This window comes from Pelophylax lessonae, assembly GCF_965119305.1.
Source record: "Pelophylax lessonae genome assembly, chromosome: 2".
Lineage (NCBI taxonomy): Eukaryota > Metazoa > Chordata > Amphibia > Anura > Ranidae > Pelophylax > Pelophylax lessonae.
In genome coordinates, this window is record NC_138769.1 from 31,033,486 (window position 1) to 31,050,700 (window position 17,215).

The 17,215-nt window shown below is 44.1% G+C and overlaps 1 protein-coding gene across 1 annotated transcript in view; it reads right to left on the reverse strand.

Moving 5' to 3' along the window:
* The window catches only part of IGSF11 (immunoglobulin superfamily member 11), a 428,210-nt gene that overhangs the window by 25,140 nt on the left and 385,855 nt on the right, over window positions 1–17,215 (reverse strand). The gene's annotated exons all lie outside the window — the stretch shown is intronic.

Genomic DNA, 17,215 nt, shown 5'->3' on the forward strand with positions numbered 1-17,215 from the left:
ACTGGCTACGGGTAGCCAATCAGTAGCACCATTCTACCCAGAGTACTGAGGAAATCCTGTGGCAAAGAAGACTGCAGGGGACATCACTAGATTGAAGGTTAAGATTGTAGTTCTAGCACCATTCTGGTCCTAGCACCATTGTACCCAGAAGACTGGGGACATCTTGTGTCAAAGAAGAGGTACTGCATAGGACATCTCTAGTATGAAGGTTAGAATCAATCCCCATGTTGTAAACACAGCAGACCGCTGTTCTGTCAGTAATGATTACAGGGATCCTACTATTTAGGAACACCGGTCTCTGCAGAAAGTCAATCCCCCTCACAGTTAGAATACACCCCCTAGGCTCACATTTAACCCTTTGATCGCCCCTGGTGTTAATCCCTTCCCTGCCAGTGTCATTATTACAGTGACAGTGCATATTTTTAGCACTGATTACTGTAGTAATGTCACTGGTCCCCCCCAAAAGTGTCAAAAATGTCAGTAAGGCCCCTTTCACAATTGTGCGACTTTTCCTGCGATTTGGGACCACAAAGTCACATGACAAGTCATACTTTATGATTTCCAATGAGTACCATTCATAGCTGTACGACTTCAAGTCCCAACCACTTTAAAGTAGTCCCTGCACCACTTTGGGACGATTTTAATGCGTTTTGAGGTCCAGAGACATAGGGCATTGCTTCAATTCCGGTCAAAATTGCGGTAAAATCACGCGACTTTTAGGTCACATACGTGTGAAAGGGTTCAATATTGGGTTGGCCCACCCTTTGCAGCAATAACAGCTTCAACTCTTCTGGGAAGGCTGTCCACAAGGTTTAGGAGTGTGTCTATGGGAATGTTTGACCATTCTTCCAGAAGCGCATTTGTGAGGTCAGGCACTGATGTTGGAGAGAAGTCCTGGCTCACAGTCTCCGCTCTATTTCATCCCAAAGGTGTTCTATCGGGTTGAGGTCAGGACTCTGTGCAGGCCAGTCACCCCAAACTCGCTCATCCATGTCTTTATGGACCTTACTTTGTGCACTGATGCACGCAGTCATGTTGGAACCAGAAGGGGCCATACCCAAACTGTTCCCGCAAAATTGGGAGCATGAAATTGTCCAAAATGTCTTGGTATGCTGACACCTTAAGAGTTCCCTTCACTGGAACTAAGGGGCCAAGCCCAACCCCTGGAAAACAACCCCAAACCTTAATACCCCCTCCACTAAATGATGTGGACCAGTGCACAAAGCAAGGTCCATAAAAGTGAGTTTTGGGTGGAGGAACTTGACTGGCGTGCACAGAGTCCTAACCTCAACCTGATAGAACACCTTTGGGATGAATTAGAGCCGAGACTGCGAGCCAGGCCTTCTCATCCAACATCAGTGCCTGACCTCACAAATGTGCTTCTGGAAGAATGGTCAAACATTCCCATAGACACACTCCTAAACCTTGTGGACAGCCTTCCCAGAAGATTTGAAGCTGTTATAGCTGCAAAGGGTGGGCCAATTCAATATTGAACCCTACGGACTAAGACTGGGATGCCATTAAAGTTCATGTGTGTGTAAAGGCAGGTGTCCCAATACTTAAAGCTTATGCGCTGCTTGTAAATAATATGTTAAAAAAATTGTAACCAAAGCCTGGCCACATGGGGTACAATTTTTGCATGTTTCCATTTTAGCATGTGTATTTACCAACCTCATTCCTTTTTCAGCAGCTTGGCTCATTCTGCCCCACCCCCCTCCTCCCAGCAGTGACTTGCCAGCCCTCTAAACTCTAATGTAAACAGACCAGGTACAGAGGTAGAGGGAAAAGCAAAGTGTTGAGTCCCTACTTGCTTCTATTGTAATTTTGAGAATTAATTCCTCCACCAGGGGGCGTAACTACAGGGGTTGCAATTGCAACCAGGCCCCATGCTCCAGAGGGCCTGTGCGTAAAAAAATAGAATGATAAAAAATAATACAATTAAAATACCAAAAAATAAAAACTACTGACACCAGTGGGTGAACTTCCAGGATCGCAAAGGTCCCACTTGTGACCGGGCCCTGGAATTCCACCACCGTGGGGAGGCCCCAAGATGGCAGGAAGGGGGCCCACTGCAGAACTCGTGAAAGGGTCCAGCTTCAGGACTGTAATAAAGGGCCCCGCAACAAGAGTAAAGAGCCCCAGGATCAGTGGGAAGAGCCCCAGGCTTGAAGGAAAGGGCCCCAGCCAGGGGTCAGGGGGGCCCTTCATGGTTACTTGCAACGGGGCCCTGAAGGTTCTAGTTACGCCTCTGTGCTCCACAGTACCTTCAGCTACAGAGGTCAGTGACAGCTTTGATTTAAAGCTTATGTACTGCTTGTAAATAATATGTTAACAGGTAATTAGCTACAGCCTAGCCACAGTTCTGTTTAAAATCCCCTAAATTTCAAGCACACGCTTACTTGTATATTTAGACACCTCATAAAGTGCTTGGTCACATGCCCCATGACTGATCCATTGTTGCGGCTGACCGATAGCCAGTTGCAGGAGACAAGGAGGTAGAAGAACCAAACAGAACTTTAGAAACTGAAGTCTCTATTAGAATCTTTTAGTTCCACATTGTTTCTGGGTCAGTGGCGTAGCACACACTGTCACACACTGTCTGCGGCTGCCTCCATCTTTAGGCTGGGAGATGTCCAGGGCGGCCGCCCTATGGCTGAAAATGGCGGGTCGAGCGGGGCTGGACTGTGCCTCATCTGTCCATTGGTGTAGGGTGGGGTGGCGTTGCAAGCCAAGACCCGCCTATGCCACCTCTCCTCACTGCTCAGTCAGTTTAGCAGTGAGTGAGTCAACAGCCTGGCGCTGTCAGACTGGGTTTTTTTTTTTTTAACCACCTGATTAGAGCCAGAGGCTCTAATATGCTTCAAAAAAGGGTGGACCCGGGGCACAGAGCAGTGCGCCCCGAGCCCACCCATTGTGTGAAAATAGCGAATGAAAATTCGCTATTGTCACACGGATCCTCCACCTGGCCAATCAGGAAGCGGGTCCGAGACCCGCTTCCTGATTGGCCGAAAGGCGAACGCATGCCATTGGCCGAGGAGGAGGCGGGAGGACTCAAGGAGACGTGGGGAACTGAGGAGAATTCGCCGCTGCAGGTAAGTCTCTCTGCATTGAAGTGGGCACGCTGGTCTCTCTGTATTGAAAGGGGGCACACTGGTCTCTCTGCATTGGAAGGGGGCACGCTGGTCTCTCTGCATTGAAAGGGGGCACGCTGGTCTCTCTGCATTGAAAGGGGGCTCGCTGGTCATTCTGCATTGAAAGGGGGCACGCTGGTCCTTCTGCATTGAAAGGGGGCACGCTGGTCATTCTGCATAGAAAGGGGGCACGCTGGTCATTCTGCATAGAAAGGGGGCACGCTGGTCTCTCTGCATTGAAAGGGGGCACGCTGGACATTCAAACTTGTATTCAGATGCATTTAACTGTAATTACATCAATATTTTCTTAACAAACAATACCTGTGCTTAGGGGGTAAGGGTTTCTTTAACTAATCTAGTGTAAGAGACTCGAGTGCTAAAATCCTGTGGGTTAGGGGGCGCAAATTACTTGCCTTGCCCCGAGTGCTGACAACCCATGCTACGCCACTGTTCTGGGTTCCATACAGGCTCTACAAGGTCTAGCCAGTGGTGGAATTACCAGGGTCACAAGGGCCCAGGCCTTCCGCCACCGTGGGGGGGGGGGGCAGAAAATGTGAAAGGGTCCTGCTGCAGGACCGTAATAAAGGGTCCCACAATGGAAGTAAAGGGCACGGGAGCAGTGGGAAGGGCCTTTCCCAAGGAGAAGGGGGTCAGGGGGAGCCCTTCATGGTTTCTTGCACCGGGGCCCTGAAGGTTCTAGTTTCGCCTCTGCCAGTGGCATACAAACAATATTGGCAGAGCTTATTGGCTTGTAGTTGAAACTAAGCCCCTGCTCTTGGGAGGGCTCTATCGGACTTTTCTAGCCATGCCTACAGGCAGGCCTCACTTTCCTGGAGAAAATGCTGCTTTATGCTCTCTGCAGTGTGGCTCACCAGACTGCACTACTAGATATTTAGTATTCATGTGACCTCTATCAAAGCCAAAGACGGAGTTCAGATTGGCGGATCTTCCCCTTCAGCAGAGATCACACAGCCATAATTTAGGAAAATAATAATGATATTCGTAAAAAAAAAAAAATTCCTATATCTTACACAATGTTTAGAAAAATGCTTGTTTTGCAAATATTCTGGCATTTTCTAATTTGGACACTAGGTGGTGACATTTCCCTGGGATTTGCTGTACATATGCAACCAAATTTAATTTCACAAATTATCAGCTTGAACTGTGAATGTGATTGCACAGGTGATATGTTACTATAGAATCTAGCGCGGTTTTCCTATATATTTTTTTCATTTGTATTGCTGATGTGCATACACTATTCCTTATAGTATCGAAAGTGAATAGAAAATGGACTTTAGTGGCACAAGACGACCTCACAGCAGGCTGAATTTATCTAAAATATGCATTTTATTACAATTTCATTAAAGCGGTTGTATCCTCAAAAAAAAAAAAAGATAGCATACTAGCTCATTATGAAATACCTTAGAACGAAGCCCTGACATGGTCCCCCCGGACACCGCTGAGACTGGCCTGTACCTCTGGTGACACTCAACATGGTATTCATACACTATTACTGCAGCTGACGATGTAGGGTGGAGGAACTTGACTGGCCTGTACCTCAAACCGATAGCACACCTTTGGGATGAATTAGAACGGAGACTGCAAGCCAGGCCACACTCCTAAACCTTGTGGACAGCCTTCCCAGAAGAGTTGAAGCTGTTATAGCTGCAAAGGGTGGGCCAACTCAATATTGAACCCTACGGACTAAGACTGGGATGCCATTAAAGTTCATGTGTGTGTAAGGGCAGGCGTCCCAATACTTTTGGTAATATAGTGTATGTTGTTGTTGTACCCCCTAAAACCTAACAATAAACACGAACTACATCACACAATTTATTATTTTTCCAAGTTTAACAAAAACAGAAAAAGGCCCTCTCTTGATTCCTGGGGCGAGGGGGTCAAGCAAGAAGAGAGGACCAAAAAGGGGAGAGGGCAAAAAAGGGGGAGGGGATAACAGGAGGGGAGAGATACAAAAAAAGGAGGGGGGGAATAAAAGGAGGGGAGAGATACAAAAAAGGAGGGGGGGGGGCAGGGAATTGGGGGAACTTTCTCAACCTTTTTTACCCCAGAGGAACCCTTTAAAACATTTCTAGGCCTCGGGAAAGCCTTGATTAAAATGATCTGTATATCTATATGGCAGTTGCGGAGGATGGCAAGACAGGCAGGGCTGCTGTTAGAAAACATGGCAGGGCCCCCCCCCCCCCCCGCCCAAATATATCAAGACAATATTTTCACAAAAAATACACTAAAATCATTATTAGCGGGCACAAACATAGCAGTGAACTTTACATTTAAAAAAAAAAAAATATATATATATATATATATATATATATATATATATATAATTTATTTAAAAAATGTTAAAATGTTTACAATTATTTTATTTTACAATTTTTTTAAATGAATCTATTACAATGTTTATTTCTTTTTTTTTTTTTACAATTTGTTATTTTTTTTTTTACAGGACAGGGAAGCCTGCAGCACTGCAGGAGGGGGAGGGGGCAGCGTAGTGAAAAAAAGGGGAGAGCGAAAAAAAAAAGGGGGGGGGATAAAAGGAGCTGAGAGATACAAAAAAAGGAGGGGGGCAGGGAATTGGGGAACTTTCTCAACCTTTTTTACCCCAGAAGAACCCTTAAGCCTAGTACACACGCAACGATTATAGGCCGACTGATCGTCCGTCTTTTGTCCAGAGTGGTGTTTTGTTGGTTGGAATGTGCCTGGACTGCACACGGATTTTCTCGTCCAACAAAATTCTACTTGAGAAGTGATGTCATGTGTTGGTTTGCTTTCTTTGTGTTCTTTCTTCTCTGAGCATGCCCAGACTTGCTCATTCGATTTTTCCCTGTCGAAATCTGTACTGACTGCACGAAAATTGGCCGTGTTTTGACGGCGGACAAGAATTTTATAGCCTGCCCACCAGATTTTTTTCAGCCGAAAAGTCGTAGTCGGTTGTCGGAAGCATCATACTAACAATCCGAAAATCGGCAGATCGGTCGTCGGACGAAAATTCCCTGCCGATTTTCGACGTGTGTGTACGGGCCTTTAGAAACATTTCCAGGCCTCAGGAAAGCCTTGATTAAAATGATTTGTATATCTATATGGCAGTTGCAGAGGATGGCAGGGCAGGCAGGGTTGCTGTTAGAAAACACATGGCCCCTGTACAAGCCCTCCCAAATATATCAAGACAATATTTTTACAAGAAATGCACTAAAATCATTATTAGTGGACACAAACATAGGAGTGAACTTGTGTAAATTAGCTCTTTTTAATTGTTTTTTACATAAAAATATATATATATATAATATATATTTTTATTTTTTTTTTACAATTTATTTGTTGCAGGAGGGGGGAGGGGGGGGGGGGGGGTTGCACAGTGAAAGGGGGGCACACGGGGAGAGGGGGGGATCAGAAGCAGGCAGAACAGGGAGGGGGGATCGTTGTCGGAGAAGCAATTACAGGAACGATGCCTGTGTCTGTGTCTCTCCCTGCAGCAGCTGAAAGCTGGCAGGAGTGGGAGAAACTGGCTTTCAGCTGCTGCAGAGAGCCACACAGGGCTTCCTTCTGTATAATCGCCCCTCTGTACCAATTCCCCATGCTGTTGGGTCCCCCCTGTGTGCCCAGGCCCCCTACAGGAGGACTGGTGGTTCCCCCCTATTAGTGGCCCTGAGGACAGGGGTTCATGCTCTGGAGGCTCGGTGGTGCTTCTCTGCCAGGACGGCTCTGTAATTGCCCCTCTGCTTGACCACACTGATTCCCCGTGCTGTTGGGGCCCCCTGTGTGCCCGGGCACCCTACAGGAGGACTGGAGGTTCCCCCCTATCAGTGGCCCTGAGGACAGGGGTTCATGCTCTGGATGCTCGGTGATGCTTCTCTGCCACGACGGCTCTGTAATTGCCCCTCTGCTTGACCGCACTGATTCCCTATGCTGTTGGGGCCCCCCCTGTGTGCCTGGGCCCCCTGCAGGAGGACTGGTGGTTCCCCCCTATCAGTGGCCCTGAGGACAGGGGTTCATACTCTGGAGGCTCGGTGGTGCCAGTCTCTGCCAGGACGGCTCTGTAATTGCCCCTCTGCTCAATCGCACTGATTCCCTGTGCTGTTTGGGCCCCCCTGTGTGCCCGGGCCCCCTACAGGAGGACTGGTGGTTCCCCCCTATCAGTGGCCCTGAGGATAGGGGTTCATGCTCTGGAGGTTCGGTGATGCTTCTCTGCCAGGACGGCCCTGTAATTGCCCCTTTGCTTGACCGCACTGATTCCCTGTGCTGTTGGGTCCCCCCTGTGTGCCCGGGCACCCTACGGGAGGACTGGTGGTCCCCCCCTATCAGCGGCCCTGAGGACAGGGGTTCATACTCTGGAGGCTCGGTGGTGCCAGTCTCTGCCAGGACGGCTCTGTAATTGCTCCTCTGCTCGACTGCACTAATTCCCCGTGCTGTTGGGTCCCAGGGCCCCCTACAGGAGGACTGGTGGTCCCCCCCTATCAGCGGCCCTGAGGACAGGGGTTCATGCTTTGGAGGCTCGGTGGTGCCAGTCTCTGCCAGGACGGCTCTGTAATTGCCCCTCTGCTCGACTGCACTGATTCCCCATGCTGTTGGGTCCCCGAGCCCCCTACAGGAGGACTGGTGGTCCCCCCCTATCAGCAGCCCTGAGGACAGGGGTTCATGCTCTGGAGGCTCGGTGGTGCCAGTCTCTGCCAGGATGGCTCTGAGTGACTCTTTGTGTCACCGCGGCCTCGTGTGATTGAATCTGCAGCGAGTGGTAATGTCGCTTTTTTCAATGTTCCACTTTCTCAAGTGCAAATAACTTGTCTATTATTATGTCCTCCATCCCAGGATAATGGACTCGGAGTCTGAGGTTTCTTTTCTATCATTGTGAAATGTTCATTATGGGATACGTGATTGGCACGCTCTGGAAAAGCAGAGCAAAAAGGATTAGAAGATAAGGAATAATAAAATCGGACCCCGAGGGCCACTCAGAGTGTCTTTATGATCCATGGCGGAGCGCGGCTCTCCGACAAAAGGGATCTGGAGACGTCACCCGCCGCTTCTCTGAGCCGAGCCATAATTACACGACCAGTAAGCTTATACAGCAAGACGGCCTTAAAAGGGGCACTCCGCTTTACCGGTAAAGTCATCACCCTCATTAACCTTCTGATTGTTAAAGTGACTCTACCATCAGACTTATTTTCCATGTTAAATTCATGCATGCTTAGTGAGGCTGAAATGGGCACTTAATGCATGCTAAAGTGGCCCCTCGGTCAGTATTACTGTACTTCATTTAAGCAAGCCATAAGTGCTAGTTAGCGCACCTTAGCGGACCTGGCATATATATAATGGTACGCCTTGCCGTATTTGTTAAGGCATCAGCCAGTATTACCATCTACTTCCTAGACAGAGATGCCAGATCTGTAATAATAGTGAAATGAAACAAATATTAATATTATCCAGAAAAGAAATGCAGCCCATGAAAATTATACTGCAACATTACATTGGTGGTCAGTGCAAAGAATGCTCCTTACATTGGTGGTCAGTGGAAAGAATGTTCCTTACATTGCTGGTCAATGGGAAGAATGCTCATTACATTGGTGGTCAGTGGGAAGAATACTCCTTACATTGGTGGTCAGTGGTAAGAATGCTCCTTACATTAGTGGGAAGAATGCTCCTTACATTGGTGGTCAGTGGGGAAGAATGCTCCTTAGATTGGTGGTCAGTGGGAAGAATGCTCCTTACATTGGTGGTCAGTGTGAAGAATGTTCCTTACATTGGAGGTCAGTGGGAAGAATGTTCCTTACATTGGAGGTCAGTGGGAAGAATGCTCCTTACATTGATGGTTAGTGGGAAGAATGTTCCTTACTTTGGTGGGAAATGAGATTTCTCCCCTTACAGACAATTGAAAGCATCAGAGCAACAAAATTGCAAATTGTCCAAGGAGTGCCTAGCAAGCTTTGGATGGACCTTAGAGTTTAATGGAACCCTGGTTGAACCTTAGGGTTTGATGGAACACTGGATGAACCTTAGGGTTTGATAAAACCCTGGATGAACCTTAGAGTTTGATGGAACCCTGGTTAAACCTTAGTGTTTGATGGAACCCTAGTTGAACCTTAGGGTTTGATGGAACCCTGGTTGAACCTTAGGGTTTGATGGAATCCTGGATGAACCTTAAGGTTTGATGGAACCTTGGATGAACCTTAAGGTTTGATGGAACCTTGGACGAACCTTAGGATTTGATGGAACCCTAGATGAACCTTAGGGTTTGAGGGAACCCTAGATGAACCTCAGGGTTTGATAGAACCCTGGTTGAACCTTAGGGTTTGATGGAACCCTAGATGAACCTTAGGGTTTGATGGAACCCTAGATGAACCATAGGGTTTGATGGAACCCTACATGAACCTTAGGGTTTGATGGAACCCTAAATGGACCTTAGGGTTTGATGGAACCCTAGATGAACCTTAGGGTTTGATGGAACCCTAGATAAACCTTAGGGTTTGATGGAACCCTAGATGAACCTTAGGGTTTGATGGAACCCTAGATGAACCCCAGGGTTTGATGGAACCCTGGATGAACCTTAGGGTTTGATGGAACCCTAGATAAACCTTAGGGTTTGATGGAACCCTAGATGAACCCCAGGGTTTGATGGAACCCTGGATGAACCTTAGGGTTTAATGGAACCCTAGATAAACCTTAGGGTTTGATGGAACCCTGGTGGAACCTTAGGGTTTTATGGTATAAAGTACACATCACAAATACATTTTCATATGATGATTTCCATCCAACATATTTTTGGGAATAAAGCCTACTTTTCCAAGGATAAATATGTACGTTACTTACAAGCCAATACTCCGTTGATTTGTAGAACTTTACATTCAATCCATCTTCAGCAGAGTCTGACTTTGGCCCTATTCTGTAGAAGCTCAGGGCCCCCAGGAGCCTCTCAGCGGAGTTATACAACACAACCCTTGTAAGCGGGGCAGAAAGGACAGAATGTGTTGACAAAAATGCGAGTTGGCACAGAGGGGACAAACACAATCTGTTCCGATGTTTAAAAGATGAGAATGGCGGCTCCTCCGCAGCAAGCGCCACCTGATTTAAATACATGTCAGCCTAGAGCAGTTTGCTTAGGGGGACCTCCCACTCTACCTTCATTATAAATTCCTGTTGAAACTTTATAAATTCCTGAAGGGAAACAGATGTTGGCTTTTTTTTTTTCTTTTGGGTTGTGGGCACCTTGATCTATTTGAGATGGCAGCGAGATGAGACCAGTATCTTAGGGGTCTCTTAAAGATACAGTCCCATGCTTATACAGGTTCAACTGGAAGTCTCAAGTGAATCGGCAGACGTGCATTCAAAAACCCAGATTCATCGGGCTGCAGGAGCAATTCCAACCCTGGCACCCAACCTGTGGCACGAGGGCCTTTGGCACCTATTCTGTGGCCCCTGGACCCCAAAGGAGTGGAAGCATTGATTTTTAAAGGGTCTGCGGTGGAAGTGATCTCTAGCAGTCTCCTGAAACATGTTCCCAAGCTCTGTCTGTCTCCTGCAGCACCTCCAGTCTCCAACCACACCTGCAGCATACCCCCAGTCTCTGACCATCTCGCAGTGCGGGGACAAGATCATCCAGCGCCCAGGGCAAAGATGCCAAATTGTGCCCCTCTTTCATTATGTGCAAGCTTATGAGGAGGAGGAGGGGAAGAGAGAGGAAAGCCTGCACCTCCTCCCAGCTCTCTCCTCTCCTTGCTGCTTCCAGCGCTGGGCTGACAGAAGAAGTGATGACACTGTCACTACTCCTGTCAGCCTTATAGTAGAAGGAACTTGCGGTGCCTCCATCCTTACAATACATGCTGCGCCCAGGGCAACCTCCCCTTGTCCCGGCCCTGATATCTCCTTTTAGTATTTCCATAGACAGTCTCCTGTAGGGTCTTCTATTCTCAACAATATGAGGGGCCCTTATGTGGTGCCAGGGGCTCCAAAACCTCATATGTTCACCACCACTGACTTAAAGCATCCTAGAGCACTTAATGCGTGCTAAAGTAGCCTCTCAGTCAATAGTATTGTATTTCCTTAAGCATGCCTTAAGTGCTAGTTAGCAAACTTTAAAATGGACCTGACATTGGATGTGTTTGTTAATGTGCAATCAGGACAAGTAAAGGGTCCAGTTATTTATTACCTCTAACTGAGCTCACAATACCCCCCCCCCCCCCGACAATGCCTTCATCTGCTTTTCTCTATAAAAGGACTGCACCATCTTTGTTCGGGCATCATCCAGGGTCACTTCCAAGACTGACCTGCCCGCTTAGAGATGACAATCAATTAAATTCAAATGACACAGATTAGCCCCCTGCTACACACGCTCATCATATGACTTGCTACAAAGTAGCAGTCTGATCAATGGGGGGGGGGGGGGGAGTAGACAAAAGAAATGCTTCTTCCTGCCTGCAGCAAACTGATGATATCATCTCAGAACGCAGCCTAGGCAAAGGCATGGAACTGGAGCTCTAAGATGGAATTTTTAGGAATTTGTCCAGTTTTAGGGCCCATAGAGGTCTTTGTGGTGCATTAACACTTGTGTGTTGATGCATGTTTGGGGTTATTTGTGTGCGTTGTGTTAAGGCCGCTTATTGAAATTGATGGGCTGCAGAGGTGCACCATTGTGCTAAAAATTTAACACGGGGTGCCCTTTTATTGATGGAAATCCAATGCAATAATGCATTTTATGTGAGTTATTATGTGTTGCAGTAATGTGCGCAAAAAAAACACATTAGTGCAAATGGGACCTAAATGCAAACGCAGCCTAATGAATCGGGGCCAAAGTCATAAAACAGCGCAGGATTAATAGCTCCGTTGCTGCATTTGCTGCAGGTCTCAGTTTACGCACCTAACAAGCGCACTACAGGAGGCAGATATGAGCGGCTTATGAGTCATTCCCTTTAAAGAAAAAAACATTATTTATTTATTTATTTATTTTTTTAGTGGGAGGGGTGTATTTAGGGCAGTTTAATTTATTTACTAAATTATTAATTTATTTTAAGAAAGTGTTTTTTTTTTTTCTTTAATGTATTTATTAGTTATTTGTGTATAGTCACTAGGCTTGTTTTTTTTTTTGTTTAATTCTTCACTTTCTTTTTATTTTCATTCTTTTTATTTATGCATGTATTTATTTTAGATATTGTTTTAATAATTTACTTAGTTTTGTATTTGTTTTTTCTATGTTATGCATTAATTTATTGTTCATTTTAATTTTTGGTGGAGGTGTTTATTTAGTGGATTTTGATTTATTTATTTTTTTTAGAGATCTTTATTTTACTTTTTTTTCTTTGATATATTTGGTAGCTATTTGGGTACAGTCACTGGATGTGTGTGTGTTTTTTTTTTTTTTTTAACTAATTTACCTATTGTATTTGTGTGTTTATTTACTGTTCATTTTTTTTTTGGGGGGGGGGAGTGTATTTAGGGTAGTTTGATTTATTTAATTTATGGGTCTTTATTTTTTTTTTTCTTTAATGTATTTCATAGTTGTTTGGGTACAGAAACATTGATGATCAATTCTGTCCAATGCATCCAATCCACATCCCTGAATTCATATTAAAACAAGGTTCAAAAACAGACTGACCGGTCCCAGCACCCAGTCATTGTCATATTGAAATATATACAAAATATAATAACAAGCAATATAAAATAAAACAATATATGTTTGGGTACAGTCACTAGAAAAGTTTTTTCAATTATTCACTTATTTTATTTATTTGTTTATTTTGTGTATTTATTTATTCATTTTCTTTTGAGGAAGAGGGGTGTATTTTGGATAGTTTGATTAATTTCATTTAGGGATCTTTATTTTTTTTTTCTTTAATATACTTGATAGCTATTTGGGTACAGTCACTAGAAACTTTTTTTTTTTAATAATTATTTTTTATTTTACTTATTTATTGTTTGTTTTCATTTTTTTTTTTGGGGGGTGTATATTTAGGATATTTTGATTTATTTTATTTAGGGATCTTTATTCTTTTTTTCTTTTATGTATTTGATAGCTATTTGGGCACAGTCACTAGAAACTTTTCTTTTTTTAAATAATTTACTTATTTTTATTTTATTTATTTTTTTCATGTATTTATTCATTCATTGTTCATTTTTATTTAAGGGGGAGGTGTGTATTTAGGGTATTTTGATTTATTTGATTTATTTTAAAGATCTTTATTTTATTTTTTCTTTAATGTATTTCATAGTTGTATTTAGGGTATTTTGATTTATTTATTTTAAAGATCTTTATTTTATTTTTTCTTTAATGTATTTCATAGTTATTTGGGTACAGTCACTGGAAACTTTTTTCATAATTTGCTTATTTTTTTATTTTATGTATTTATTCATTCATTGTTCATTTCCATTTTTAGGGGGAGGTGTGTATTTAGGGTATTTTGATTCACTTAATTTAGGGATCTCTATTTTATTTTTTCTTTAATGTATTTCATAGTTATTTGGGTGCAGTCACTAGAAAGGTTATTTTATTTGTTTGCTTATTTTATGTATTTAGGGGAGGGGTGTATATAGAGCAGTTTTATTTATTGCATTTAGTGATTTTTTTTTTTTTTTGCTTTTAACGTACAGTATTTAATAGTGATTTGCATACAGTCACTTTTTTTTTTCTACCTTTTTTGTTTATAGTGTTTTTTTCTTTTTGTGAAAAAGAAAAAAAATAAATAAAATTCAGAGACTAACGAGGGGTTGTTTTTTGACACAAGAATGGTTGAAAGGAATTTCCGTAAACCCCAGGGGCCATTTAAAGTCTATTGCAGGGTGCAATTGAAAAAAACATCAAAAAATCTAACTCTAAAAATAAATTTGCCTCCCCCGACTCTAATACGTTTTGCCAAAATTTCATCAGAATCTCCTAGTTATTGCTTACATTTTGAGGAAATCTTAGCTATGACCATCTTTTATTTATTTTTTTTTTAATTTTGCTTATTATTATTATTATTATTATTATCAGGGCTTTTTTTCTCAGGGAATAGGTGCAGGAACTCCCTCTTTTGGACTTACCCCTTGTCTCCGCCCCTACCTACCTCCGTGAACCGTTCTTTGGTTCCACCCACTACCCACCTCCCAGTACCATCCCTCTTAGAAAATATAGAGAACAAAGTAACATTCGTGGTACTAAGTAATTTGTATGGAATTTGTCAGGGCTTTTTCTCTCAGAGAATAGGTACAGGTACTCCCCCTTTCCGAGTCACCCCTTGTCTCCGCCCCCTACCCACCTCCGAGCACCATCATTTGGTTCCACCCATTACCTAGAGAATACAGAAAAGTATATATTTTTTTGTGCAAAGTAGTTTCTATTGAATTTTCCAATAAAAGGCAGTAAATTAGGTCCCCTGCAGCCAATAGATCCCTAGGCAACAATAAATCTCTGCAGCAACAATAGATCCTCCACAAAAATACCTTCAGCAACAATAGATCTCCCAGTATCCAGCATCAATAGACTCTCCAGCAGCATTAGACCCCTCCCTTAACAGTAGATCTCTCCCTTCAACAATTGACCCCACCAGCAGTAATAGAGCTCTCTACTAACAAAAGACCCCCCTAGGGACAACAGAGTCTCCAGCAGTCAACATCAATAGATCCCCCAGCACATCCCAGTACCCTCTGCATATACATTCAGTGCTGGAGGTGCCCGAACTGCGTTCCCCCACGTTCCCGCTGAAAAAAAGCCCTGATTATTATTAATACAATTATACAGGATTTATATGACGACAACTGTTTGCGCATCACTTTACAAAATGAGGGCAGACAGTGCAGTTACAATATACTTAATACAGGCAGAATCAGGGGGCCCTGCGCCTCAGAGCTTACAATCTAGGATCCCAACAAACAAGAGGAAACAGTTTCATGTTTCTTAAAGCTGAAGTTTATATTATCTAATCCCTGTTCCGAAACGCCCCCCCCCCGACCCCATGACATTTTTAAATAAAACGTTTCCATTTTTATTTTATATCTGGTGATGTCATCAGTGGGTCTTGGCTGGTGGGAGGGGCTGCCAGGGCTGGTGGGAGGAGCTGGCAGGGTGCTGTACATAGCTTTAGCCTCAGTACCTTGATGCAACCAGTGGGCTGGCTCCTGGGAGGAGTTATGCAAATATATAATAAAAAAGCCTTGACAGATGGGTGTCAGCCTGGAGGAGTGGGCGGTCCTAGGCAGGCTTCATTTGCATAGGTAACACCCACATGTGACGCTGAACAGGTGGGTGTCAGCCTAGAGGAGTGGGTGGTCCTAGGCAAGGCTGCATTTGCATAGGTAATGCCCACATGTGTCGCTGAACAGGTTGACGTCAGCCTGGAGGAGTGAGCGGTCCTAGGCAGGCTGCATTATTTGCATAGGTAACGCCCACATGTGACGCTGAACAGGTGGGCGTCGGCCTGGAGGAGTGGGTGGTCCTAGGCAGGCTGCATTTGCATAGGTAACGCCCACATGTGACGCTGAACCTCTATGGTTGAAAGAACTGAAATCCAGCGGATGAAAGGGGCGGGCCAAGGCCAAGGAAAGTCAGGCTGGGGATGTCCTCCAGCCAGAAAAGGAGGCGGAGCTCTATCTGATAGCTGCAGCTTCTAATGCACACTCTGAGAAGCTCACAGTGTGCAGTGAAATCAGAGTAAGCCGTTTCAGCACAGGAGGGGAGCCAGGTACAACTCAGGCTTTAGGGCAGACAATAAGCAGAGCCAATCACCCGGGAGACCAGCACCAAAAACTCTCCCCAAGCCGGTTCTTCCTCCATAGAAAATAGAGTCCATACAGCAGCTGGGAACTCAGCAAAGCGTATCTGAGCCATTCATCCTCCATCTTGTCAATACTTCATCCCCCCGTCTCCCACGCGGCTCCCTCGTTACTAAATCTGCATTCCTATCCGATCGATAGAAAAAGCGGCCCGGCGGGGCGGAGGAGATGTCAGCGCTTCCCTGAGTTATACGCACAGCGCTGCAGGATCATCGCCATTAATTACATTAACGAAGGAGCGAGCGATATCCGTGCCCCTCTCATACGCCATTGATTTTACAATGCTGACATCAGCAGGCGCGCAGGGAGGGCCATCGCCACCTTCTCCTTCCTTTCATCGCAAGATCTGCAAGGCGGGCTCGGCGCCGCGTGACCGACATCAATTAACCCAATAAAGCAGACGGAAATCCAATCTGTAAAATCTCATATAAGCTTTAACATTTAGGGGTCTATTAAAAAATAATAATAATTCGTCGTTAATCCATCAAATCTACAGAATCTCACATAAGTGAGTACACCCCTCACATTTTTGTAAATATTTTATTATATCTTTCAATAATTTACTTATTTTTGTATTCATTTTTTTTTTTTTGATTTATGCATTTATTTATTGTTCATTTTAGGTGGAGGTTTTTATTTAGAGGATTTTGATTTTTTTTATTTAGAGATCTTTATTTTACTATTTTTCTTTAACCACTTAAGCCCCGGAGGATTTGGCTGCTAAAGGACCAGGGGTTTTTTTGCGATTTTTTACTGCGTGACTTTAACGGACAATTGCGCGGTCGTGCGACGCTGTACCTAAACGAATTTGACGTCCTTTTTTTCCCACAAACAGAGCTTTCTTTTGGTGGTATTTGATCACCTGTGCGATTTTTTGATCACGCGCTATAAACAAAAAAAGAGCGTAAATTTTGCAAAAATAACAATATTTTTCACATTTTTTTATATGAAATTCCCCAAAAAAAAAAGTAAAAATCAAAATTTTTTAACATTTTTCGGCCAATTTGTTTTATGCTACCTATGTTTGGTAAAAAAAATCGCAAAAAGCGTATTTTGATTGGTTTGCGCAAAAGTTATCGCGTTTACTAACAAAGAGAAAGATTTTTGTCATTTTTGGTGTTTTTTTTTTTAACGCGTAATGGCGGCGATCTGCGATTTTTTTTTCGGTACTGCGACATTGCGGCGGACAGATCGGACCCTTGACTGACATTTTTGACACTTTTGGGGTTACCAGTGACATTACTGCAGTAATCAGTGCTATACATATGCACTGTTACTGCAAAAATGACACTGGCAGGGAAGGGGTTAACTTTATTGGACAGGGAGGGGTTAAG